Here is a 26,553-nt window from a genome sequence, read left to right on the forward strand (position 1 = left end):
TCCCCTCCCACTCGCACGGCCCCTTCCTCCCTCCTCTCTTGGCCGCTCGCATTTCCTGGCGCTCGGGCTCTCCCGGCCCCTCAAAGTTCTTCCCAACTTTTCCTCCGCCCAGCGGGCGCCGCGGGCGTGGAGTCGGGGCGCAGGTTGCTGCCCTCTTTGGGGGTTCAGTTGCCTCCTCTCTCGGGCAGGTCCTCGGGCAGCAGCAGGCGCTGAAGTGGCCGCTGGCGGTGCTGGCGTCCCGCTCCTCCTCTCCGGCCTCCTCGGGTGGGACACCCCGCTGCTCGGGTCCTGCTCCCCTTCTCCCTCCCCGGTGCGCCCCAGCTCCGGCTCTGGCGGCGCGGAGATCGCGGCGGAAACCTCCCTCCTCTTTGGCCGCCTCCCCTCCTCCTCCTCCCCTCGCTGCCTCTGGAGTCACCTCGGTGGGGAACCCGGGCTCCGCCGCCGCGGCCGGGCGCAGCCGTGCGGCGCACGACTCCGGGCACGACGCGGGCCATGTAAGCAGGTAAGCCCGGCCGAGGCGCGGGGCGGCGGGCCGAGCGTGGGGGGCGCCCGGCCGCTGGATCCGGCGCCTGGCAAACGCTTTCGGCAAACGCTGGCAGCGCCAACTTGGCGATCGCTGCCCCAGGATGCCTGGCAGGGCAGCAGGGGCGCAAAGTGGCCGGGCCATGGGGGCGGGGGAGGTGGTATTTCGAGTTGGGGGTGGCCGGGCCGGAGGCGCACGGCTCCTGGGATGGAGGGGGGCGGTGAGGTGGACGATGAGCGCTGTCTGGGGAACTAGGGGCTACACCTCGACCCTCGTCCCCTTCCACTCCAGTTCCCTCCTGCGACTTTGGAAGGGGAGAGCCGGTCCGTGCGGCCCGAGGTACCTAGGCCACGGGGGCAGGAGGGTGAAAGTCAGCGTGGTTGCTGTGGCTCGCTCTAGAGGACCAGGAATGCAACTCTCCGGTCGCCCTTTATGGATCTCCCCCGCCCCCCAATCGGGACAGGATTTGGGAAGGAGAGGTGTTTTCATGTCTTTTCCCAATCACAGGCCCCAAGCCTTTGCCACCCAACTCCCCAAGAGTCCTGGATCCTACTTGGGTGGTCGGGCCGGCAGGCCCACGGGAAAACCTGTGGCCACCTCGTCTCAGACAGGGTCTCTGTTTCAAACTTTAACAATTCGGTGTGTTAATATCCACCCCTCCCTTCCCCACGTGCCCTGCCTGGACTCTGGTTTTGAATACTTGCAAGAGGAGTTGAGTTTCTGCCTTTTATTTTTGGAAGGAGCAATCAGGCAGCACCGTCCCAACCTCTTTTGCTTTCTCACCACTCTTTCACCCCCATCTCTACCTACAATTTGAGGAGATTGTAGGGTTCTGACTTGTCTGTCGAGGGACTGGCTGTTACAGGCTCTTGGTGGAGGTGAGGAATCTCAGTCTCTAGACTGCCGGCTCTGCGTAGGGTTACAGAGTTTCCACCCCTGTGTGAAGGAAGTTCTTGAAATGGATTCATTTGTTCATTCATTCAACAAACCCCATAGTGAGCTTGTACTCAGCTAGAACCGGAAGAAACCCACAGGCTGATGTGGAGAGGCAGCCAGTGCCTTGGGAGAGGGGCTCTGCTCTCTCCGTGAAAGTCTAGAGAAGGCTTGGCCCTCCTGGAGGGGAGGTGTACATTGTGCTTACCTGGCCCAGGTGTGCCCACCTGGGATAGTGGCTGGGGAGGTGCATTCTGGTCAGAGGAAATGGCTTGTGCAAAGTGAGTGCAAAAGGGACAGAGAAGTCACCACTCGCTACCTGGTGGCTGGAGAGACATTTCTGGACAAGTTGATGCTCTGTTGCTGGCATAACACACGCACACGCCCCTCCACATATCAGAAATTAAGCTAGAAACGTGTTACCCACTTGCAGGAACTGTATGTTGTATCTTCCCCTTTGGACATGTCCCCTTTCCTGACACTTCTCTCCCACATGCCCCTGTTGTATGACCAGCTACATTTTAATTGCCACTAATTGAATCATGCTCGGTTTCATTCAGATGGTATGGATTCTCATTACAGAGCTGCTTGACAGCAATAGGGCATGGCAGTACCTGAGTGCTACAGAACCTTGTATTAAAAGTTACCTTATGGAGGGGGTGTAGGGGGGATGGGTGGTTGGGTTAATAGCAGAGCCATAGAAACGACAGATTTCTTGATTGGGTGCTTAATGGCACTATGTCCTTTTTCCTAATCTGCATGAGTGGCCATAATATGGTGCTATGTGTGTCCTAAGACTTCTGCTTTTTAAAAATTGTTATTATCCAGCACCACTGGCTCACGCCTGTAATCCCAGCTACTCAAGAAGCCAAGAACCCCAGTGTGAAGCTAGCCAGGACAAACAAATCCGAAAACCTTTTATCTCCAATTAACCAGCAAAAAGCTGGAAGTGGCTGGAGTGGTTCAAGTGGTAGAGACAGCCATGATTGAAAAAATGAGAGAGGTCCTAAATTCAAACGTGTGTGTGTGTGTGTGAGAGAGAGAGAGAGATTATTGCTCTAGCAGAGTCCTAAAGGGCTACTGCTCCCTTCTCTGAAACTCTATGAAAATTGAAATTTTGCGTGCCTAATGACTAATGATTCATCAAGCCTTGCTCCTTTGGTGTAAATTTGTCCAAGATTTGCCCTCCTAAGGCGCTTCTTCACTGGGATGAAGTGGTGTTGTAGTATTAGTTACAGTGGCTGATTCCTGACTCTGGTGGCATGTGTCCAGCTTTCTGTGGCCTCAGGCTAATCCATTGGAGTAGGAAGAGCATACTGACTTTCTATAGCTTCCCGGGCTTCCGACAACTTTGGGTGCTTATCCAAGGCCCTCTCCGAGAACCTTCTCTTATAAGAACAGCTCTATTGACAGAAGTTTTCCCTTAGGTGTAAGACCTGCCATAGAGAAGTGGCCAGTCTTCCTGCCCATCCCAGGTTTCTATCACTGGCTTATCCACATAATGAACACTTTAATAATTCTGGATGTGGGTATTATGTTGAATGGACAGCTGTAATAGAACAGTTAGGGAGACTGCTTTAATATGGAAGAGCCATAAAGAATTCAGAAGAAATGAGATTTTTTAGGAGAATTCTTTCTTGCCTTGAATGGGTAAAGCTAGAGTTAAGAACTATGATTATTTTAATTTTTAAAAATATTTGTAGAGTTAATGATTTAAGTTTGTCCCATGGATGCAAATACCATCTCTCTGATCGCAAATTATACCTCACCTGGGTTCCATATTCTTACCCTTTTGAACAAGAATTTGATCAGACTCTTGCAATTTGGACTTCATTACATGTCAGTAAATTCTATAGATTTGTAAATTTCATTCTAACCCTTGGAACCCTGCACTTTGTTTTGTTAGAGATAAGGCAAAGAGGGAGTGGGAATGTGACTTAGTGGAGACTGCTTGCCTAGCATGCATGAAGCCCTGGCTGGGTTCGATTCCTCAGTACCACATGCACAGAAAAAGCTGGAAGTGGTGCTTGTGGCTCAAGTGGTAGAGTGCTAGCCTTGAACCCAGAGAGGCTCTGGACAGAGCCCAGGCCCTCAGTTCAAGCCCCAGGACTGGCAAAAAAAAAAAACAAAAAAAAAAAAACCAAAACCAAAAACAAAACAAAAACAAACCCCAAAACACAAAAACCCCCAAAACCCCCAAAACAAAAAAAGAGATAAGGCAGAGAAAGAGCTAAGGCGAATACTTAATTAGCTAATTAAGCAGTGAGGGAAAAACCACACAAATGCTTTGGTAGGGAGGAAGTTAATGTCTAAAATAAGCTTTTTGATCTGTACTTAATGATTTAAATTAACTTCCCCTTGCCATGCCTGCCTTCCAGGGAGGGCTTAACTGAGAGGTCCCAGGGATGCCTGGGGTGTCCAGGTTGGGGAAGTTGAAATACAGTTAGGTGTGAGTTCCAGTTTTGCCACTTTTTAGCAGTGTGATGTTCAACAAACTTTATAGCATTCCTAAGTCTCAGTTTATTCATCTGCAAGATGGAGGCAGTGGCAGTTTAGCTTGCTAGGGTATTTATGAGAATTGCAACCCTGTATAACATAATGCCTGAGACAGAGTAGGTCAAGAATGTCTATTTATGTGTTCGGGGAGTTGTATGTGACGATGAATGTGTTCTTTGTTTGTATTCAGCAGCCTGACTTCACATGTGTGCCAACATACACATAAAGCTTTGTCTTTGACTTTTTTTTTTTTAAGTCTATTGGCTGAAAGCAAACGTGTTGGCTGGCAGCTGCCATGTGGCCTTTCACTCCTGGAGGAGGTTTTAGAAGACCAAGCAGTAGGGAAGTTTGGGGGGAAGGAAAGCCATTTAGGGAAGAAGGGCACAGAAAAAGATTCTTTTGCCTGCATGCGCCTTACTATAACAAGGGCCCAGTGTATTATGTAAGGGCCTTTTGCATTTCTAATGTTGAAATCCAGTTAATTAAAGAATGTTAGAATAACTGCCTGCTTTAGCAAGAGTGCAAAAGCTAGCTGATCATCACCAAGGCGTTTCTTGGCAGCCTGGGTTGGCTTCGTGGAAGCCCCAAATACAGAGTCAACTACACACCTCTACTGAAATGCCAACTGGAACAGGTCCCTTGAATTTTGATGGTGTCTTTTTATCTCAGAAACCTGAAGTATTTGACAAACATTAACTCCTTGATCTTCATATCAAGTCCCCAGCAGGAGGGAGCATTAGAAGAAAGGAAAGAATGCAATGGAGAGGTGTGTACTATGTGTTTTGGGGGTGGAATGGTTTGTTGCTGCAAAGAATGACTTAAGTCTGTCACATGCAGAATTGCGTGCAAGCCTGGAGGTCAATGAAGAGGGTAACTTTTCCTTGTGAGGAACCAGGAAGAGAAAGGCTAGAAAGATGCAAGTCCAGCTAAGGATTTTCTAGTGGGAGGGGAGAGGAAATTCATTTTGCCCCTGACCAGCAATGCCTTTGCTATGCATTGCATGCACGCAGAGTATGAAAATAAATAATCCAGGAGTTATTTATAATTCTGAATTCAAGGATATGATGCAATGTTTTTTTGCATGAAGGATTTAGAGTATTGAGGGTAAAGGGTACTAGTGGCTAAGTAGCTTTTTGTGTGATCAGGGTGGTTATGGGTCTAAGTTGGATTATAAATGGAGTATTGACATTCTTTTCCTTTCTTTTCTTTGTGACTCTGTGTTCTTTGCTTTTCCTTTCCTGTGGAGCTTTTGTTTGGCTTGTTTCATGGTTTTTGCTATTAGAAGAAACATACTCCAGTCTTTCTTAGATCAGCCTTACATGTAGAATTTGAGATGTGGATGATTTAGCTTAGTTCCTCAGGGGACTAAATTAGGCCCAGGTCAAGAGTTACATCCTGAGCCTGGTCAATGAGCTTGACCCAGAGGTCTGTTACATAGCCAGAGATCCTGTAACCCTAGCTGGCCATCCCATCAATGCTTGGTGTTGGTGAGCATGGAGGAGTCTGGTGAGCAAATGAGAAGGGATCCTTCTGGGCTGCAGCCTCATCTAAGTCATAGGCTTGTCTTCTTCTCATTTGTAATATTTGAGATTTTTGGGTTGAGATATATTACTAAGTCAGGAAGCATCTATTTTACATGTTTAGCTTACAGGGGGGGAAAAAACCTCCATGAAAATTGGTAGAGATACTTATGTTTGTATGAAGTATGTGTTTTATGTATACATACTACATTTCCTCGTGTCATTAGAGTTCTGTCTCTCTGTGTTTTTTTTTTTTTTTTCCTGGCTGGGATATTAGCTAGGAATGAAGAGCTTAAACTAGGGGATCTCAGTCCTCTAGAAGGTGAGTTTAAAACACAGATTGTTTCTTCCCGGAGTTTGCCTCAGGCTCCAACCAGGAGTTTAGATGTGGACCTGAGAAATTCCCTTTCTCAGGCAGCTTCCAGATGCTGCTGCTGGTCCAAACTGTATCTGAGAAACATTGAGTTGAAAAGCTTGTTTTGGTTCACCTATTCCTGATCCTCAGGCTTGATATGCATTGGTTTGGATGCATTGGTTTCTATAGAGCCACAGAGAAGCTGGGTACCACTCCATGGTGACTTATTCCTAGGCTGACCCACACAGCTAATACTGACAGTGAAGCCAAAGTGTTCAGTAGCATGTGGAGAAATCTGGATTGGAAATGATAACCAAGCCAACTTCAATAACTAAAGCAGAAATATCAACTTCTTGTTTGGGGTGGGTTAGTCTAGGAATAACTGATCCCCCTGGAGAAGCCCATCTGACTCAGCTGGGGCTCTCCAGTTTCTTAGAGAATTCTCTGCTTTGATACTTCCTGTCACAGATATTTCCTGTCTTGGTGTGACATTGCCTTCTTTTGAGTTAGCTGCTCAAGCTGAGAACTTGGGATTCTTTTCCTTACTTAACACCCCCCCAACTATATTTCTCAGACTCCAATAGCAAATCCTATTACTCATTAATTATGTCTTTTAGGTTGATATATTGATTATGTAAAATATTTAATTTTTCCCCTTCTTATCATCTTCACTGCCCATAGGATTATTGTAAGAGCAGTAAAGGATGCTTCTATCTTGTCTGTTTGTCTGGTCTGTCTGTCTGTAGATCTGTCTATTGATCAATCTATCTAATTACCTACCTGGCCATTTATTTATTTTTTATTTTTATATTCTGGTGGTCATAGGGCTTGAACTCAGGGCTTGGCTCTGTCCTAGAGCTCTTTTGATCAAGGCTAGTGCTCTTTCATTTTGAGCCATAGTTCCACTTCTGGTTTTCTGGTAAATAATGGGAAATAAATGCTTACGGACTTTTCTGCCCAGGCTGGCTTTGAACTGTAATCCTCAGATCTCAGCCTCCTAAGTAGCTAAGATCACAGATGTGAGCCACCAGTGCCTACCTCCTACCTACCTATTTATCTGTGTATATTTTTTGCAGTCCTGGGGAATGAGCTCTGGGCCTCATACTTAAGGTAGAACACGAGCTCTCTACTTGGTCACTAAAACTAAATTATTTTTGCAGTTTTAGATCTTTTGACTAGAAAATGTTTAGTTCCCTTTCTGTACATTGTCTTCTATAGTATCTTATGTAAAGAGGAAAAGGCAGCTTCTCTGTTTTTTTTTTTTTTTTTTTTTTGTGAGGCTTGAACTTGGGGCCTGGGTAGTCTCCCTGAGTTCTTTTGTTCATGGCTAGCACTCTACTACTTTGAACCACAGTGTCAACTTCCAGTTTTTTGGTGGTTAATTGGAGATAAGTCTCACAACGTTCCCTGATCAGGCTGGCTTTGAACCTGAGCCTCAGATCTCAGCCCCCTGAGTATCTAGGTTTATAGGCGTGAGCCTGGTTCTTGTTATTTTTGTCTAAACAGTAGTTGCTAAGAGGGAGACAGCTCTGTGGCACAGTGTCAGTGATAATTTCCTTTATACACTCATATCCAAGACAGCATTGTGACAGATATGTAGCACCTGGCAGTGAAATCACTGATGCCTCCCCAAATCACAAGGCTGCTTATTGTCAGTACTGTCCTTCTCAAAGGATGAGGAGGCTGGTGCATGGTCATGAAAGGGAACTTGTCATGAGTTACATATATACTTCAGTTTGAGATTTGGGGTTCCCCCCATGTAATAATCCCCAGTAGACCTCCAGGGTCTTCAGATTGATGTCCTACTATGGCTAAGGTTCTCCAGAGCTGTAGGCATTTCCTGACTTGGCCCAATAACTTCCACCTATGGCCTTGGTCATGGTCAGTCACGGTCACGGTCATGCTGTTTCTTGCTCAGGTACTTTAATCCTCATCTCCTTGTCTTCCTCTGGGTCAGGTCTTCTTGCCATTTTGCTCTGGCCATTTACTTTGTGTCCTGGTATTTTGTGTTTTCCTACTTCCTCCCCTTTATGAGGATGTCAGCTGCTTGGGAAATGTGGCCTGTCTCATGCTTCCCTATTACTGCTTCTCTTCTGTTGGTCATCTGGAAGTAGGCAATTGGCTCTCCCCGACCTTGGCCTCTTGTTAGACAGTCCTTCAGTGAGTGTAACTGTCACAACACAACTACTCAGCTACTACTGGACCAATCCCTGGTCTACACGCCAGATTTGGAGACAAGAGCTGAGATTTTCACTCCCCTGCTTAGGATCTTTCTGGCCCATTGTATGTTGTTTCCAGCTATATATAAAGCATACTTTATATGTAATAAGTATGTTCAATATTTATTTGGCCAGTCCTGGGCCTTGGACTCAGGGCCTGAGCACTGTCCCTGGCTTCTTTTTGCTCAAGGCTAGAACTCTGCCATTTGAGCCACAGCGCCACTTCTGGCTGTTTTCTATATATGTGGTGCTGTGGAATCGAACCCAGGGCTTCATGTATACAAGGCAAGCACTCTTGCCACTAGGCCATATTCCCAGTCCTATGTTCTATATTTATAGTAAAACATATTATCATTAACAATATATTACATAATATACATTATCTATATAATGTATTATATAATATACTTACGATAAAGGGTTGAGAGAATGCCAGAAGGATGAGCATTAAATGAAGTTATAAGGGGTAGTTAGTACTGGAGGTGAGACCAGAAATGTGGTATTATATTGTTTTGTTTCCTAAGCTGAGTGGTAGGAGGTTATATACTTATTATATTCTATCTTTAAATGGTATAATTTTAAAGGTACACTGAATGGCCTGTGGTTAAGTGTATACTTGCTCGCAGAGTGTTTCAGATTCTACATAGCACTTTTTATTATTAACAGCTCAAAACATTTATGATATGCATAAGAGCCTATTAGAAGAGTTCAGTAGTACCTTTTTATAAATTCAGATATATAACAATTCAATATAAATAACCACTATTTTACAGCACTGATGTTTAACCCCTGCTCCCTTCTTTGGTAGTGAAGGAATGGACGCTGGTACTGGGGATTGAACTCTGGACCTGGGTGCTGTTTCTTAGCTTTTTTGCCACAACTCCACTTCTGTTTTTTTTTTTTTTTTTTTTTTTTAGTGGTTAATTGGAGATAAGAGTCTTATAGACTTTATTGCCTGGGCTGGCTTTCAGCGTCCATCCTTAGATCCTCAGCCTCTTGAGTAGCTAGTTACAGGTGTGAGCCACCAGCACTAGGCAAAAGCTTTTTCCTGTAATTATTTGGTTTCTTCTATATGGACATAAAGCATGCTCATTCCCATTTATTCTGAGCATTGGTTTCCAGATTAGCTTAAAACAAAGACTTTATAAACTTTGGAAGGAATTTGCCATGAATGTATCCCACAAATACACAAAATGAACTAAAGTGAAATAAACATCAATTGCAGAAACAAAAATCCAAAATAGTCTCATGGCAAAATGGTATGAATTTGTAGTTTTTTAACATGGATTCACATCCTAACAAGTCAAACCATTCCTACTCGGCAGTCACACTTTAAAAATTCTTCAGCCTGTAATAACTTCTTCTACTGTTGAAATAAACTAGTTCACACACTGATGTCCGGATCACAAGTCAGCAAGATGTGCAGCCCCTCCCCCCCTTGCACTCACTTCTCGTAGTGCTGCAATATTTCTTACAAGACTTTTACCAACTGCTGGTGTCCTAAGACACAGAGAATAGAATCTTGGCTTCTGAGGATTTTTGACATTCCTTTGTTAAATGAGGTGAGAGGCATTTGCACTCCAATGGTAGTTTGCAAGATCCAGCTACCATTCCCAACCCCCCCCCCCACATACACACACATGCTGTTCTGCCAGTGCATTGCCTATGGACTGTGGCTTACTGCTGCAGTGAAGTCTCAAAGCCTTACATGAGGCAGTATATAACCAGTGATGTTTATAGGTATGTCTAGACACTAGTGTTTTAAAGCAGAAGCCAAAGATAGCGTGGCAGTGGGCACTCTGACACTTGTAGACTAAGCCAACTGAGAGGACACGGTAATAAAAAGTTTCATTTGGAGTCTGGGGGAGAACACTGTAGTAAGACCTTCTTATGTTTCAGTGTAGTATTTTCTGCTACATAAACCATAGAGCAACAGGCAAGTCTGAAGACCATAGAATTAAAGCCACCCAGTGTGACTCAAGAGAACAGTTAAAAAAAAAACTCCTCTCTTCAGACTTTAAAAATATACAACAGAATTCAGAAATCTGAGTAGGTTTGTCCCTGTTCTGTGAGGATAATTACACTGATTTGATACAGATAAATGTTATAAAATCTCTTACCAGACAGCAAATACAACCCCTTGAAGCTTGAGTGTGTGTGTGTGCATGTGCCTATACACACCAGCAGATCAGTGATCACAGGACAGTCTTGTATTGTACTAGAGAAAAATAAATCAAAGCATGCTGAAGTTCTGACTATCCAAAGGTTTTTGTCTGTCGTGGAGCTTGAACTCAGGGTCTGGGTGCTGTCCTTAAGCTCTTTTGCTCAAGGCTAGTGCTCTACCACTTTGAGTCATAACTCCACTTCTGGTTTTCTGGTTATTAATTGGAAATAAGAGTCTCATGGACTTCCCTGCCCGTGCTGGCTTTGATCTCACCCTGCTGAGTAGCTAGGACTACAGGCATGAGCCAGCAGTGCCCCACTGTCCCAAGTTTTATGTTTGGCATATCTAGGAACGCTGATCCAGTGTGATCTAACCTTTTACCTATCCATATTAAGTTATATACTCTTGGGTCAATCTCTGAAGTAGCTTTTTTTTTGGCCAGTCCTGGGCCTTGGACTCAGCGCCTGAGCACCTTCCCTGGCTTCTTCCTGCTCAAGGCTAGCACTCTGCCACCTGAGCCACAGCGCTTCTTCTGGCCGTTTTCCATATATGTGGTGCTGGGGAATCGAACCGAGAGCTTCATGTGTAGGAGGCAAGTACTCTTGCCACTAGGCCATACTCCCAGCCCCCTGAAGTAGCTTTTATCTCTTTATTTTAATTTAAGAATAACACTGTTTAATAGTTACTGAGAAAAATAGGAGGCAAAGAAAACAAAGACAAGATGAAATGGCTATTTAATACTGGTTTTTAAAATACCACACTAGTAGTTATGAAACTGCATATAATTATAAAAATAGCAAAAAGAAAATTGCAAAACCCAGCATTAGGAGAGCATGAGGAAAGCTCTCTTAAATATTAATGATGGCACCATAAACTGATAGTCCTTCTGGAGAGCAATCTGGCCATATGTAACAAGATCTATAAGCAGTCTTGTCCTTTGACCCACAGAGCCTGCTATGCAGACTCTACACTGAGGAAATACTCTCCAAATAAATAAATATATCTTTTACAATGATGTGTATGGTGTCTTGTAGAGAGATATGTATGGTGAAGTTATTTACAAATTGTCAAAATTAGGAGTAATCCAAACATAGAAATAATTAAAGAGAATAATATACAGTCAATTACGATATAATAAAAATGGAAACACTGATCTTTAACTTTACTCCCCTCCCCTAGCATATCCTTTTCATTTCCCTGTGACTTCCCTGGAAATCCTACAGGATTAGTGACTCTGGACTTGAACGGACTTTCCTGCTTGGGCTGCCTTTGAACTGCTATCCTCAGATCTCAGTGTCCTGAATAGCTAGGATTACAATGTGAGCCACTCGCATACAGCTACCTGATTATTTTAACATGCCAGTAATTAATTGCCTGACTTTCTTTGGTAGTAGGCCTATCCATTTCTAACATTGAATGTTCAGCGCAACAAGTCAGTTTTGAAATATGAGGTGATTTTTGTGGTTCCATGTAAGCCACCCTTTGTCATCTAGGAATCAGGACTGGTTTGTTGATTTCTATGAACTGTTGGTAGTGGTTTATAAGGAGGACAGCTGTCAGAACTGTTTTTATTTCTGTTTTGTCTTGCTCCAGGTCCTCAGGGACAGCACATGTAACACACTTTGTTTTTGCCGGTGTGCTCAGTTAATATCAAATGACAGTGCATTTTGTTTGTTGCTGTCCTATGGAGGACTGATTTATTGTGTTCTCCTCTTCCTCACACTACTGCCTTGAGCAATTTTGACTTTTGCTCAAGAATCTCACAACAGAGCCTTTTTATTTTTGTTTTTATGAAATATCAACCTTCAGTATCTCAAGGATATTCTCAAGAATGTCCATATCAATATTTCTAGCACTCAATGCTATTGTTGTATTTTTATTGTTCTTTCTAAACTTGCCATTATCCACCTACCTGTAAACATGTCATACATACAAAACATCTGTATAAAATAATATACTTAGAGCATACTTTTCATTGACCTCCCCCTACTGATTTTTTAAAAATTTATTTTAAACATATGTGTGTGTATTCATATCTGTGTGCCACAAGGAAGCCAGAGCCTTGCTTGTGCCAAGCACATACTTTACCACTGAGCCCTACCCTCAGTAATCTTTCTAGTCACACATTTTCTTGTTTCTACCTATTCTTAATATAGTTGGAGTGTTAATGGATGCATAGTTTATTGAGTTAATATATATTTAGCAAGTTTCATTTATTGGCTCTGGGTTATTTTTATTTTATTTATGTATTTTAGCTACTATCCATAAAATGTCCTTAGCACTTTTGTATACTGATGTCTTCCTTGAAATCATTCATATGGGAGAATTCCCAGAAAGGTTCATATGATAAAGGAAATGACACAGATTTTTATGTTCTTAGTGAAGAAGCCTTCTTTTTCAAGGATTATATGCTACTAAATGCTACCATTTATGAGGTTCTTATTTAGCCGCTATGTTATAGATTAACATGAGAAGTGGGAATCTTTCAGTGTATGATTGGTGTTTGTGGTAGCCAGCCATTAGATTTTGATTAATTGAACTTTGGAGAGACGTACTTAGCAGTGTTAGTAGTTCTAATGTCATAATTGTCTATTTCTTGTGTACTTCATTGATTTTTAAATGTTCTTGATCTACTTTGTGTGTGTGTGTGTGTATTGAACTCAGGGTTTTACACTTGCTAGTCAGCTGCCTTCCCACTTTAAGCCATGTCTCTACCCCTACCCCTTTTCCTTTTTTTTTTTGGCCAGTCCTGGGGCTTGGACTCAGGGCCTGAGCACTGTCCCTGGCTTCTTTTTGCTCAAGGCTAGCACTCTGCCACTTGAGACACAGCGCCACGCTGTTTTCTGTATATATGTGGTGCTGAGGAATTGAACCCAGGGCCTCATGTATACGAGGCAAACACTCTTGCCACTAGGCCATATCCCCAGCCCCTCTACCCCTTTTCCATTGATTATTTTCTAGGTCAGGGTCATTGGTTGAGAGTCATTGGGGGAATTTATGCTTCTCCTCTTCTATTGCTCTAGATCTCCATCCCAGTTTTCCAACTAGCTAGGATTACTCTCTTTCCTCCTCCCCCTGTTTCTCTCTCTTTCTCTTGCTCTTGCTCACTCTCTTGCTCTTTCTCTCTCTCTCTCACTCTCTCTCACACACACAGGTTTCTAATAAAAAGATAAACTGAATTAATTTGAACAAAAAATAAATAAAAAAAAAGATAAAATGAGAAAAAAAAGGCGAACATTTAAAACTCTCCAGACTGCAGTTAGCCCATAGACGAAGCTCTGCCTAACTGAATGTCTTGCTTCCCCTCTCTTGAGACTCTCCTGTGGGATCTCCTTTGGTGGTGTGTTACTCCATGTTTACTTCTGAGCTACTGTGTGATCTAGTTCATTTTTACCTATGTGACTGTTCGGAATCTTCATTATGTCTCTTAAGAGGAAATGCTGTGATTCCAATAGAAATTTAAGTTAATAAAAAGGAATTTAAAGAAGATAGAGCAAAACATGTAGTTAGTTTTTAGGGATAATCCTAAACAGGTAAAGGCAGTACCCATCAGTGTCTGTGTTGAGACCTTTCTCCTTTCATTATGATAGCTAGAGTGGTGAAACTCATTTTAGTCTGGGTTTTTGAAGGCTAAATGGATTTGCCCCAGACTAGTCCTTCTGGGTTGAAAATGTTGTTGACCATTAGGCTTCTCAGTGTAAATTCTTCTTTATTTTTGGGCCATGATGGTGAAGCCTCATCATCATACCTAATTTTCTTGCTCAGGGCTGGTGCCCTAGTACTCATGCCATGCTTCCAGCCCTGCTTTTTGCTGGTTACTTAGAGACTAGAATGTTAGACAGAAACCCCTAGCTGTAGGTAGAATGCTACAGATATCCTGGAACACCTGGTTTCCTTGTACATGTTGGCTGGAGTTCTCCCTTGGGTAGTGAGTGACTTTGCTGCTGCCCTGTCTGGGCTACTTGGGCATCCTGCCTTGTGTGTAACACCTGCTCTCTTCACCTCTTTGTATGTACATCATTTCCTCTCCTCTGCTGTTGCTACTCCTTTGCTGTTTTCTGTCTCCTGTCATTTCTTCCACACAGCTCCAACTTCAACCACAATCTCAACTGAACTTTAAAAAGAGTGCTATCTAGGGATTTTCAAGCACTTTGCCCATCAAAATGCCTTTTTGTTGTGTCTGACCTGGGAAACACTCAGGTTTAACTGTGGGTTCCTTGCATTGCCCCTTTTGCTTTCTGGAAGAGCTCAAACAGCTGCTTCTCCACTACCAAGTCAGTCTCTCTCTCTGTGTGTCTTTCTGTCTCTTTCCCTCATGTTTAGTTGTCTGGGCTTAAGGTAGTCTCCTTGTAATATATATTTACTGATAAATGAAAAAATTCAAATGATACTTTATCATGAATTTTGGGGGCTTCAGAAAATTAGTGACTTTTGAAATTGTTTTGAATCACACACACCCTCTCTTTCTCTAACTTCAGCTTAATTTTAATCAGTTAGATATCCACTAACTGTTTACCCAGGCATCATTAGAAGCCTCTGTAGCTTGCTGCACAGTTGCCTTAGGCCCTGTAAAACCTTGGGAAACCACTCTTGCAGATGGATAATGCCACTGCCCATGGTCTCGTGAAAGTGGCTTCCTGTGAAACTGCAAAACCCCAGTCCTACTTTGCCACTAATGAGCCACTTTGGTTTAAGGTGAACTACTCAGGACTCAGTTTCCTTGTCTTTGAATTGAGGCAGTTGTTGTGTTCAAATACGATTCCTCAGGTTCTCAGTTCTGCTTCTGTGAAAATTCACCGTTCTAGAAAACTCTTGGTCTTAACTTGGTTGTTGAATTTGTGGTCAGAGTAGGGAATGAAGAAACCTTAATGTTGTATTCTTCTTAGAAGAAACTACTAGTTTTCAGATGTATTTTTGTCTAGGAAAACAAAAAGATTCAAGTAGCAAGTTTAACTAGTAAATTCAAACTTTGAAAATCAGAGCAATCCTGTGTGCAGTGTGCTGGTTTCTGCATTCATTTAAATGAATTTGCATAGACAGTACTTTCAGATTTTTTGTACTGTATGTGTGTGTGTGCGCACGCGTGTGCGCGCACGTACGTAGTAGGCCTTAAACTCAGGGTCTATGCGCTATCCCTTAGCTTTTTCTGCTTAAGGCCTCATGTTCAACAACTTGAACCACTAATGGCTTTTGGTTAGTGGATTGGAGATAAAAGACTCAGACTTTCCTGCCTGGGGTTTGCTTGGAACTGTGATCCTCAGATCTCAGCCTCCTGAGAGAGGAGTGGAATTTAGCAGATATCTCTAGTATTGTGGTAAAGGGTACTTGTTTTGTTGTAAGTCCACCCTACTCTGCAAAAACATAGTTGCCCATTGCAACAAAACATGGCTGCTCATTGCCTGGTCTTCCCAATCTTTGCAGAGACTGAATGGACAATGGCTCTGAGTGGAATTCTGCTGATGCCATGTAGCTCTTTCAAGTGTGACATTGTTCTGTGGCACACATGTGTCCCTTGGGCCTCTCCTGAGCTAAGACTTGACTCCTTTTGGGAATTGCAACATCTCCAGGGCTTTAGATTTCCTTACCCTCTGTGTGACAGATTTCTTTATAGGATACACCTATTACATTAATTTGTTTTGAGAATTTCATAACTTACTTGGAAATCATTGAGACATGGGGGCGTTTCAAATTCGAATCTAGAAATCTCCAGCTGAGAGCAGAATGTGGTAGATAAAGAGAGATGATTGGAGGGGGACTGAACTCCTTCCCTGTAGGAGGTATTGACAGACAGGTGAGGGGTTGCTGGAGAGCGGTAGTTCCGAAGGAAAAGGTTTGCAGCACACCTGTTGTCTGTCCTTCAAGTCTCTTGTACAGGTTGCTATCACTTTCCTGAGATTCCTACTGCCAGCACTGTTTTAGATCTCAGAGTTGCGATTGTGTATGGATTTTCCCTGCTTGAGTATTCCTAACATGAAAATCTGAAAAATCAAAAGTACTTCAAAAGCCAAACTTGTTTGAATGTTATGTTGAATCATTTCACTGCTCAAAAAGTTTTAGGTTTCAGAACATTTCAGATTTTGGGTACTCCCTCTATATTTTGAGTTTGTGTGTGTGTGCTATTTTAATTTTATTTGTATTTATTTTATGCCAAGCTTATTCCCCTGCTACAAGATTTTGCTTCTTCAGGTTCTTTCTGGATATAATATGTATTTTTTTTTTTTTTTTTGGCCAGTCCTGGGCCTTGCACTCAGGCACTGAGCACTGTCCCTGGCTTCTTCCCGCTCAAGGCTAGCACTCTGCCACCTGAGGCACAGTGCCCCTTCTGGCCATTTTCCGTACACGTGGTGCTGGGGAATCAAACCTAGGGCTTCATGTATGGGAGGCAAGCTCTCTTGCCACTAGGCCATATCCCCAGCCCGTATTTTTTTTTTTTTTTTGGCAAGTCCTGGGGCTTGGACTCAGGGCCTGAGCACTGTCCCTGGCTTCCTTTTGCTCAAGGCTAGCACTCTGCCACTTGAGCCACAGTGCCACTTCTGACCGTTTTCTGTCTATGTGGTGCTGGGGAATCGAACCCAGGGCCTCATACGAGGCAAGCTCTCTTGCCACTAGGCCATATCCCCAGCCCGATATAATATGTATTTTATGCAACTGCCTTTTTTGGTCTATAGACATTTTGTCCCTTTGCATTAAGGATCATCTTGATGTGGCAGGGGAAGCTCAGCTGTTGGTTAATCTGACAATCAGTGGTGCATTTTGGGTACTTTGTCATCAGAATATGTTCATCTAACTGGAAGCCCTGAAGTTTAGCAGTACTTTCTGCATTTTCCCCCCTTGGGTGGTATTGGGGTTTGAACTCAGGGCCTCATGCTTGATTAGGCAGGTTCTCTACCACTTGAGCCATGCTTCTAGCCCTTTTTTTTGTGCTGGTCCTGGTGCTTGAACTCAGGGCTTGGGTACTGTTCCTGATCTTGTGTGTGAATGTGTGTGTATGTGTGTATGTATGTTTGCATGTCCATGTTCATGGCTAATGCTCTCCCACTTGAGCCACAGCTCCAGTTCTGGCTTCTTTGGTTGTTAATTGGAGATGAGAGTCTTATGGCATTTCCTGCCCAGGATGGCTTTAGGTGTGAGCTACCAATGCTTGGCTTCCTAGCCTTGTTTTGCGCAGGACTTACTTTGGGCTGCAATTCTTTTACCTAGACCTTCCATGTAGCTGGTATTGTAGGTATGCTCCCTCACACGTAACTTATTTTTGAGATGGGCTCAAACTGACATTCTCCTATCTGCCACCTGAGCAGCTGGTATTTCAATTGTGAGACATTGTTCTTGATTCCTGCTTTGTGCATTCTTCAGCATGCGCATGAAAAATATAGCAGTCTTTTTGGTTGTTAACCCTGTGTCAAGCTCAACTATTTGGCTGAATACATACCTATTAACTGTATCATTGTACTGTCAGAATGATGCATGGCTTCTGAGAGGGACATTTTTCAAATACTTGGTGGCTTTTTTACTATGAGCACCCTTGATGTCCTGAGTACCAGGCCTGTAGGGTTTAATGATGTTCTTAAAGTGGTCACAAAGATTGAATTGCTTGATTTACGTGATTCTTGGGATCAAGAAAATAGTGAACCATTTTCACAGGTCATCTCCAGATGCATATAGAAAGAGCATGTACATATGTGCATATATATGAATATACACGTATACACACCTACATTTTGGCAGTTCTGGGTTTTGAACTCAGAGACTTGTGCTTGCTAGACTGGTATTCTACCACTTGAGCTGCGTCTCCATTCCTGCTTTTTGAGAATTGTTCTGGAAATGAAGTCCGATGAACTTTTCTGCTTGGACTTGATCTCAAACCACACACTTCCAGATATCAGTCTCCAGAGTAGCTAGGACTGCAGGTGTGAGTTTCTGGCATCTGGTTCAGTTTATTTTAATCGGTACTAATTAACATGGCTTTTTCCTTTTGCATGTGCTGCTGTGTCTTGTCTATGCCCACTTCATAAAGGAGTGGGTGCAAAATTTGTCAATCCATTTAAAATTTAAATTAGAAATTTGCAGTGGCATAATGCAAAAGTTGGTGCTTAAGTTCCCCGCTCTTTGGCCAAAGCTTTCTTTGCCTCAACATAGTATACTATAGAATATAGCCATCTCTGAAAGTAGTATTTGACTATCAAATGTAGATTCCCAGGCTAGTGCTCCATGATAGTTGCTGGAGGCTCCATTCAGGCCCTACAGGAGGTCAAGCTGGAGGCTTTGTGGAGGTGGCTGAGTTCCTGCACCCAGCTATACTGCTGGATCAAGCTTCTCCCTGCTCCTAACCCCTTTGCAAATGCTGTCAGCTCCTTATCTCTTGCCCCCTGCTCCAGATGTCAAATCCTTGGAGCCAGTCCAAGTTAGTTTCATGCATGATTAGGAAGGATTTCCAGTAGGGGATGTGCAAGGACAGTAGAAAATAAGAGAGGGAGACAGGCGTTCCTATGAGAGACTGTGTTGGAAGGCAGGTTCTGGGACACTGCTTCTATGGGCCAGGCCTGTTCTGTGTTCTGTAGATCTTAATGTTGGCAAGATAATGATGCCCACGGATTAAGAGTGCATCCGTTTCCCTCAGTCCAGGTGCCTCCCTGAGTGTGATCATTATTTTGGTCCACCATCAATTCCTGATCATTCTTGCAGTTTTCAGGAGATCTCAAGAGGGTGGTGTTCTGCTTCACCTGCCCTTCCTCTCTCTCAGCATTTTCTGTGTAATTTATATCTCCAGCATTTTCTGTGTAATTTATATCACCGCAATTTTATGAAGGCTTAAACGTGAGGCACACACAGAATCATTCGAAACACCATGGCACCTGGTTTTCCAATCCACTGCCTTCTGTTTACAAGTAAAGCTTTTATTATTTGCCTCTCTAGTTTTCCCTCCTTCGTTTACACTTTTCTCATCCTGTACTTAAAATAGCCTGGAGTCAGCTACGTGTGCCTCCAAGAAACCTCCTCCACTTACCACCATTTGGTTTAGACTCAAGGAATGTAAGCTATTTTTTTTTTTTTAATGCTGGTTTAAGTGAAATGTAATTAGGCCTGCCAGCTTGTTTCAGAACCTGATAGAAAACATGTATTGCGGGTGTTTAGTTCTCCACCCTCTTTTTCTAGACATTGAACGGTATTGGAGTTGATGAAAATTATTTTCCGGTCATTTTGTTTGCAGGTTATTTCTTTGGAAGGAGATTCACATTGAGTATCTCTTACCAAAATGTGTGGGGCCAGAAGTGTGTTAGGTTTCGAGTTGTTTTTTTTAGGTTTTGGGATATTTACATTGACTTTAGTGGTTGAGCCTTCCTAATGATAAAATCTCTGAGTCTGAAACACTATGAGTGCGGACACATTTTGGATTTAAAATATTCAGAGGAGGGATGGCCTTGTATTCAACGGAAGCTTCTGTTTCATCTCTTAAGATGTTACATTCCTGAGGTGAAATCTCTCATTTAAGAGAAGAAAAATGGTTAGGAAGCTTCTTGTTTTTATTTTCTTACGGATTAAGTACAGATAAAACAAAGCCCCTATGAAAGATGGTTTTATATGCTAATTTTCTTACCTTTAATAGATCTTCGTATTGCATTCTTCTTGCTGTTTCTTATTTCTATTTGTTTACGTGGTCTTTGGCTTAGTATCTGTGCATCATTTTCTCCCAAGACAAAGATCTGCAGTTTAATTGTTATAGTTATGTCAGAAAACTCATTTCTGTTTCTGGGCTGGAATAAGTGGCTGCGTCCTTTATGCCACTTCGGGATGGCCACACATTATGAAAATAATGTACATATGTACGCATTTAATGTGAGAGGCCCTTTTACTTGGGATATTAACACACATGTGTAAATAATCTTTTACTAGAGGGTTTTTAATATATATGTATTATATGTTGCTATGTTATTCTACATGTATAGTATTATACATGCGTGTGTGTGTGTGTGTGTGTATTGAAAAGTCATTTCCAGAGAAAAACTTCACTTTGTATTAGAGAAACAAATGACCTAAATTCCTTCTGGGAAGCAACAGAAGGATCTAGCAGCCAGTTGTGAGACTGTTTTAGTTTCCCCTGTGTTAGGAAAAGCAAGGAAAGCATTTTAGCACCCTTGAAGAGGCACTAGCCCGGGGTAAGTAACAATTTAGTCCAGGTGGATAGAAAAGAATGCTGGTGACATTCTTCCCGCAGTGGCATGTGTGACCTCCAAGCAGGAGGTCAGGCAGTAAAACATTTGAGTGAACTGGTGAAATGTTTTGTATTTATTTACAAGGCACTTAATCTAGCAAGACTGATCCCAATAAACTCAACAAGTCCCAGTGGTGGAGGGAAGTATATGAGGCATGCAGAACAGTAAATGGGGGTCTGTGGATGGCATGTAACCCCCCAGTTCCTTACCGAAGAAGGCTGGTTATCAGAGAAGTGGTCATGGGTGATATGAGGAGGAATGTGATTAGGTTCGTTCTGTTCCCACCGGCTATGGAACCATGTGACATTTTGCTTTCAGGTTCCAGTCATCCAACACTATTTGCGTTCTGTCTTCTTGTCTATACTTGATTCTTTCTCTTTAAAGTTTCCCATCTGCCATTTCCCAACAGATACTATTTGGTATTATTATATGTTATGTTGGAGTTGAAAAAAAATTTTCATTGGTTATTGTGGTTGTATTTAAGGCAAAAACACTTAAAAAGTCTCACTTTTGTCATTTTTATTGTTGCAATATTTTTATTTGTTTAGATGGAGTTTGTAGAGAACAACAACCAGGAAACAGGACTGCTGTCTTTAGCTGTAACTAGTCAGCTCATTACATTTCTCAGTGGAAGGCTTGCTGACTAAGCTAGTAGCTCTGGGATTTTTATCTCTGGTTGGCCTGTCCTTTCTTCCTTCCCTCCCTTCCTCCCTCCCTCCCTCCCTTTTCCTTTTTCCCTCTTCCCTGCCTGCCTGCTTTGCTTCTCATTGCATTTCTACCAAATGATGCACAAATGGGGGCTTTCATTCATCATATATATATATATAGTGTGTGTGTGTGTGTGTGCACGTGCTCGTGCGTAAGTCTTGGGGTTCAAATTCAGAGCCTGGGCACTGTTCCTGAGTGAGCATATGTGCTCAGAGCTAGCACTCTACTACTGGAGCCACAGCTCCACTTCAGCTTTTTTGGTGTTTAATTGAAAGTAATGGCTTCACTGACTTCCCGGAACTGCCTGGGCTGACTTTGAACTGTGATCCTCAGATCCCAGCCTCCTGAGTTGCTAGGATTACAGGTGTGAGCCACCAGTACCTGGAAAGGTATAGTCCGGGCTGATCTCAAATTTCTGATCCTCCTGCCTCATCTTCCTCATTGATTACTGGTATGCATTACCATGGCCAGCTCATGCTATCTCCTTTTTAAATATATACACATATACCCCCCCCACCCCTCCCCACATTGATTGACTGATTTATCAGTTCTTGCTTTTGAACTCAGGGCCTCATGCCTACTTGGCTGGCATTCTACCACTTGAGCCATGCTGTCAGTTTGCCTTTCTGTTGGTTGTTGATGAGATGAAGTCTCATGGACTTTTCTGCCTAGGCTGGCTTCTAGTTGCTATCCTTTGGGTTGCAGACATGAGATACCAGTACCCAGCCTTTTTCATTTGTTTTTGGCAGTGTGAGGGATTGAACCTAAGGCCTTGTTCATACTTGGCACGTGCCGATAGGGTTTTTATTAGTTTTGATGACTCTTTATGTTTTGAATAAAGGGTTCCATGTGGTAGAAGGGTTAATTTTTTTGGTGAATATCAGCAATCCTGATTAATTTGGAAGAGCTTTCCCTTAATAGGCTACTAGAAAATCAATTTGTATAAACAATTTATATAAGCAGTGATCTCTATCATGCTACAGAAGTCTAGCAGCATTAGTTTAATGAGTAGGGATGAACTTAGTCTATTATACAAATAAGAGTGCTTGGATATAAAATGAGATTTTTGTCATTATTTGAGGTTTTCTTTGTCTAAACTGTTTCTGGAATAGATCAGTGTGTGTGGAAGTTATGCCTGTCTGTTAGGGACCAAGGACACTTCTGAGAACTTTGTAGTGTTGAAGGTATGGGCTGGGTACTGTGGCATTGAATTAGGTGCTCCCAGATAAGGCTAGTGCTGCTGTATGAACATGCTTTCCCCTTGGTTCTGGAAGGATTTTTTTTTTTTTTTGAGGGAGGGGGCTGGTGTGAACTTGCATTTGCTGCTGCTGTGTTTGCTCCTTCATCTGCTACTCTACCACCTGAGACTTACCTCTAGTCCAGCTTTTTGCTGGTTGTGTTGGAGGTTACTTTTGCTGGTTCTTTTGGAGTTGTAGTCTCGCAGACTTTTCTGCCCAGGCTGGCTTTGAATCAGGATTCTCTGATCTCAGCCTCCTAAGTAGCTAGGATTACAGGCGTGAGCCATTCACACGGCTTGAAATTTCACTCTTAGAGAGTCCATCCAGGTCGATATTCGGTAACATGTTCTAGCTTTCCACAAGATTCTGTCAGTTGATTGAAATGAGTAAGGTGTTAGGTAAAGATGCCAAAACAGAGTAGTTCCTTCTTTAGAGGATTTTCTGGTGTGAAAAATATTTGAAGTCTCTTATCATAGGACTTTCAAACTGTATACTTTTTTTTTTTTTTTTTTTTTTGGCCAGTCCTGGGGCTGGGGACTGGGCACTGTCCCTGAGCTTCTTTTGCTCAAGGCAAGCACTCTACCATTTGGGCCACAATGCCACTTCTAGCCTTTTCTGTTTATGTGGTACTGAGGAATTGAACGCAGGGCTTCTTGCATGCTAGGCAAGCACTCTACTGCTAAGCCACATTCCCAGCCCTGTATATACTTTTTATACTTTAAGTACTTCCTCTTCCCCTTCCCCCCACTTCTGTTTTGTTTTGTTCTTTCTATGTTGTAAGAAAGACATGTTTTCACTTTGTTTTGTTTTGTTTTTCATATTTTCTTTTATGGCCTTCTGTTGGTACTATGGTAGGATATTTGGGTGCCGGAGGTGGAGTGATATTTCCTACTTTATCTGTTCTTCCGCATTCGCTCTGCTAAGTTTGATGAGCTGACTTGGTGACAGACTTTTTTTTTATGAAGCGGATGTACAGAGGGGTTATAGTTATATATGTAAGGTAGTTGAATACATTTCTTGCCAAACTTGTTACTTCCCTCATTTTTATCCCACTTTCCCTCTTCTCCCAATTCCCCCCCTACCCTGAGCTGTACAGTTGGCTTACAGCATACTGTCTTGTAAGTATTGCTGTTGCACTGGTTTACCTTTTACCCTTTGTCTCACCATTTTGATGTTCTCTTTCCCTTCCCTAATTCAGATAAACGTATATACAATACCCAGGGTACCCAAATCAAATATAGTGACAACAGGGGCTAAAACCATAGGGAGGAAAAAGAAAAGAAAAAGGAATAATTTCACATAGTATTTGAAAATAACAACAGTGATAAACCACTTGTTTCCTTAACCTGGAGTTCCTTTCGTTTAGCATCATTTTACGTGATCATGTATACATAGCTAGACTCTTTAGCATCTCCTTTTGACTTGTGGCTTGATCTTCCACTCATTTGATGGTAGGTTGGGACATACTTGAGGAAGGTTCTTTCTTCTCCATGGAAGACTGTTATGTGTTTGATGCAAGAATTTCAGCGATGAAGAGAGAACCACACGTTTTTTGGGGGAGGGGGGTTGGGGAAATGAAATTACAATTTATTAACTTAAATAAGAATGACTTTATACATGAAGGAATGCTTTTGAAAATTCTTTAAAAAAAACAACAAGTTTGAGGCTGTTACTATCGGGGTTCATAGGAAATGGTTTGTTCTTCTCCTACTTGCTTCACAGTTTCTGCCCGTTTGAGTTGACCTACTTTGTGAGTCCGTGGCCATTCCAGCTGAAGCTTTGCAGGGTATCCCGTAGGTGTTGGCTTTCCCGGTTATACTTCTAGATCTCTTGCATTACAACTTCATTCAGCTTCCCATTTTCATTCTCTCCTTTACCAGCCTGGGGGAGGATACATAGAGCGATCACATCTTGAAGCTTTTCCAAGGCATCATTTGAATCCTCAGCTCCATTCTCATGGTCATGGATATAAACACCGTCCTTTGGCTTGGTTCCTAGTAAACTTCTTCTTTAGAATGAGGCTGTTCACCGAGTGCAGTGGTTTGAGGCTGACATTCAGATCCTGGTTTCTCAGGTTGGCCAGCTGTGCTGCCTGAACCTGCTGTATTCCAGTCTTATCCATCATCAGCTGAGCAGAGGATATAGTGAGTTATCTAGGCTTCAGATGAGCTGAGCCAGACTCCATCCCCGGTGAATCTTTCCTCTGGTTTGACCTTTAGGAGCTTTCTCACAACATCTTTGGACATCTTTAGCCATCTCTGAGATCTGGCTCCCCTCTTCTTCTGGGAATTCAAAACTGCCTGTTATGTTCTTTTCCCTCATATCCTTTGGGATGGTCCGGCTGTGGTGTTTGGAATAAAAAGGAGCATATCCACACAGCATGACATAGATAATCACCCCTAGGGGCCATAAGTCACAGCTCTTGGTATAAGTGTAGGGAGTTGGCATGGTAGGTATGATTCCAGACTTCTTCTGATGCTTTCTCTGTGCCTCTAGTACCTGAGGTGCTACATAATAAGGGCTGAACTGAGGTGCCATCAAGTCACCTTGGTCAATTTTAGCAAATCCCAAACCACACAATGTCACTGAAGCATCCGAAGCAGCTTTTCAGGCTTGAGGTCTCTGTGTGCAATAGAACCACACATCTTAATACATTAGGAGGATTTTTTTTTTCTTGCATCTGTGGTGCTAGCAGATCAATGGAGGGCACGCAGAAGGCACAGTGCTCTTAAGGTACGAGTAGGTGGACAGGTAGAGTAGAGGAGTGCTGTATAAGTGATTAGAACACAACATTGTGAGGCTCTGGGACTGATGGCATTTGCCTGGTTGGCAGGAGAGAGAGGTAAGTATGTATGGTAAGGTGGGAAGAGTGAATAGGGCATATTTGGTGGGAATGTGAGAAAGAATATGTCCAGGAGGGTAGAGGGAAAGGAGTCAAAAGGAGACAGGCAAAGGGATGCCTTCAAAAGTTGACCATATATTCAGGAATCTAGGGGCATTGTGACTGGTGCTCAAGGTGAGGAGGGTGAGGTGGAAAGTGAGGATGGCCGTCAAGCCAGGATGTGAATGCGTGTGACTTCTTTGTTGGGAAAGATGAGAGTGTTCCTGATGTGACACTTAGTTACCTACATATCTCTCTGCATTGGTTTGGTTTTTGTGCTCTCTTTGTAGCAAGGTTAGTCCGGTGTTTTCATATATCGGCTGCCCTTTCTATTTTCTTTGAGTCTGTTCCCAAGAAAAATAAATATTTACAGTGCCAGTAGTAATATCTATGTATTGCTTAGGTAAACTTTTAGGAATAGGTAACTTCATTTTTTTTTTTTTTTTTTTTTTTTTTTTTTTTTTTTGGCCAGTCCTGGGCCTTGGACTCAGGGCCTGAGCACTGTCCCTGGCTTCTTCCCGCTCAAGGCTAGCACTCTGCCACTTGAGCCACAGCGCCGCTTCTGGCCGTTTTCTGTATATGTGGTGCTGGGGAATCGAACCTAGGGCCTCGTGTATCCGAGGCAGGCACTCTTGCCACTAGGCTATTCCCCCAGCCCAGGAATAGGTAACTTCAAACACAGTTTACCGAACCACACTTTGTGTTTGTTTTGCTCTGTTGCTAATCTGGCAAGAATGATTTCCTGCCGAAACCGGCAGCCTATCTTCGCAAACCATCTGTGTCACCAGAATGCCAGCTTCGTGGCAAATGTCGTATCTGCCTGGCATATATTCAGTAATGGCTTTTTCAAGCAAGTTCTAGCAGTGTCTATTGCTGGTCACTGCCACCCTTGCAAAGGTTTTGTGTGTTGAAGAAGTTGCGAATTGCTTTTCAGCGTATGTGTGTGCATACCTGCCCTCTTTAACCATTTGTAGTAAAAACAAAATAGAAGACGTCATATGAAAATCGTTCCTACTCTTTCAGTACTGTCTTCAGTGGTGATGTGTGTGTGTGTGTGTGTGTGTGTGTGTGTGTGTGAACGAGGGAGCAAATGCTGTTCTTCCCTGGAGTCTGGGCTCCCATCAGCTCTGCACATGCAGGGAGGTCACCTGAGACTTGAAGGAGTTGGGTTGGTACTGAAGGGGGCACATCTAACTCGAGGTGGAGGTGAACTCTCTGCTTTTATGTTTTTGGAAAAGGGGCTCAGGAGACTTATACCCAGATAGTACAAGCTACTTTGAGAAGTCACATACACACTCTTCCTGA

General features: G+C 43.0%; 1 protein-coding gene and 1 pseudogene across 1 annotated transcript in view; one reads left to right on the plus strand and one right to left on the minus strand.

Annotated features, from left to right (window-relative positions):
- Positions 1-386: 386 nt before the first annotated feature.
- Ptpn14 (protein tyrosine phosphatase non-receptor type 14) overlaps positions 387-26,553 on the plus strand; it is a 144,256-nt gene continuing 118,089 nt past the window's right edge. The window contains exon 1 of the mRNA XM_048356673.1: positions 387-502. The gene's annotated coding sequence lies outside the window, so the exon portion shown is untranslated. The remainder of the gene's footprint in view (positions 503-26,553) is intronic.
- LOC125359135 lies at positions 23,962-25,322 on the minus strand (annotated as a pseudogene).

This window comes from Perognathus longimembris, chromosome 11 (genome assembly GCF_023159225.1).
Source record: "Perognathus longimembris pacificus isolate PPM17 chromosome 11, ASM2315922v1, whole genome shotgun sequence".
Classification (NCBI taxonomy): Eukaryota; Metazoa; Chordata; class Mammalia; order Rodentia; family Heteromyidae; genus Perognathus; species Perognathus longimembris.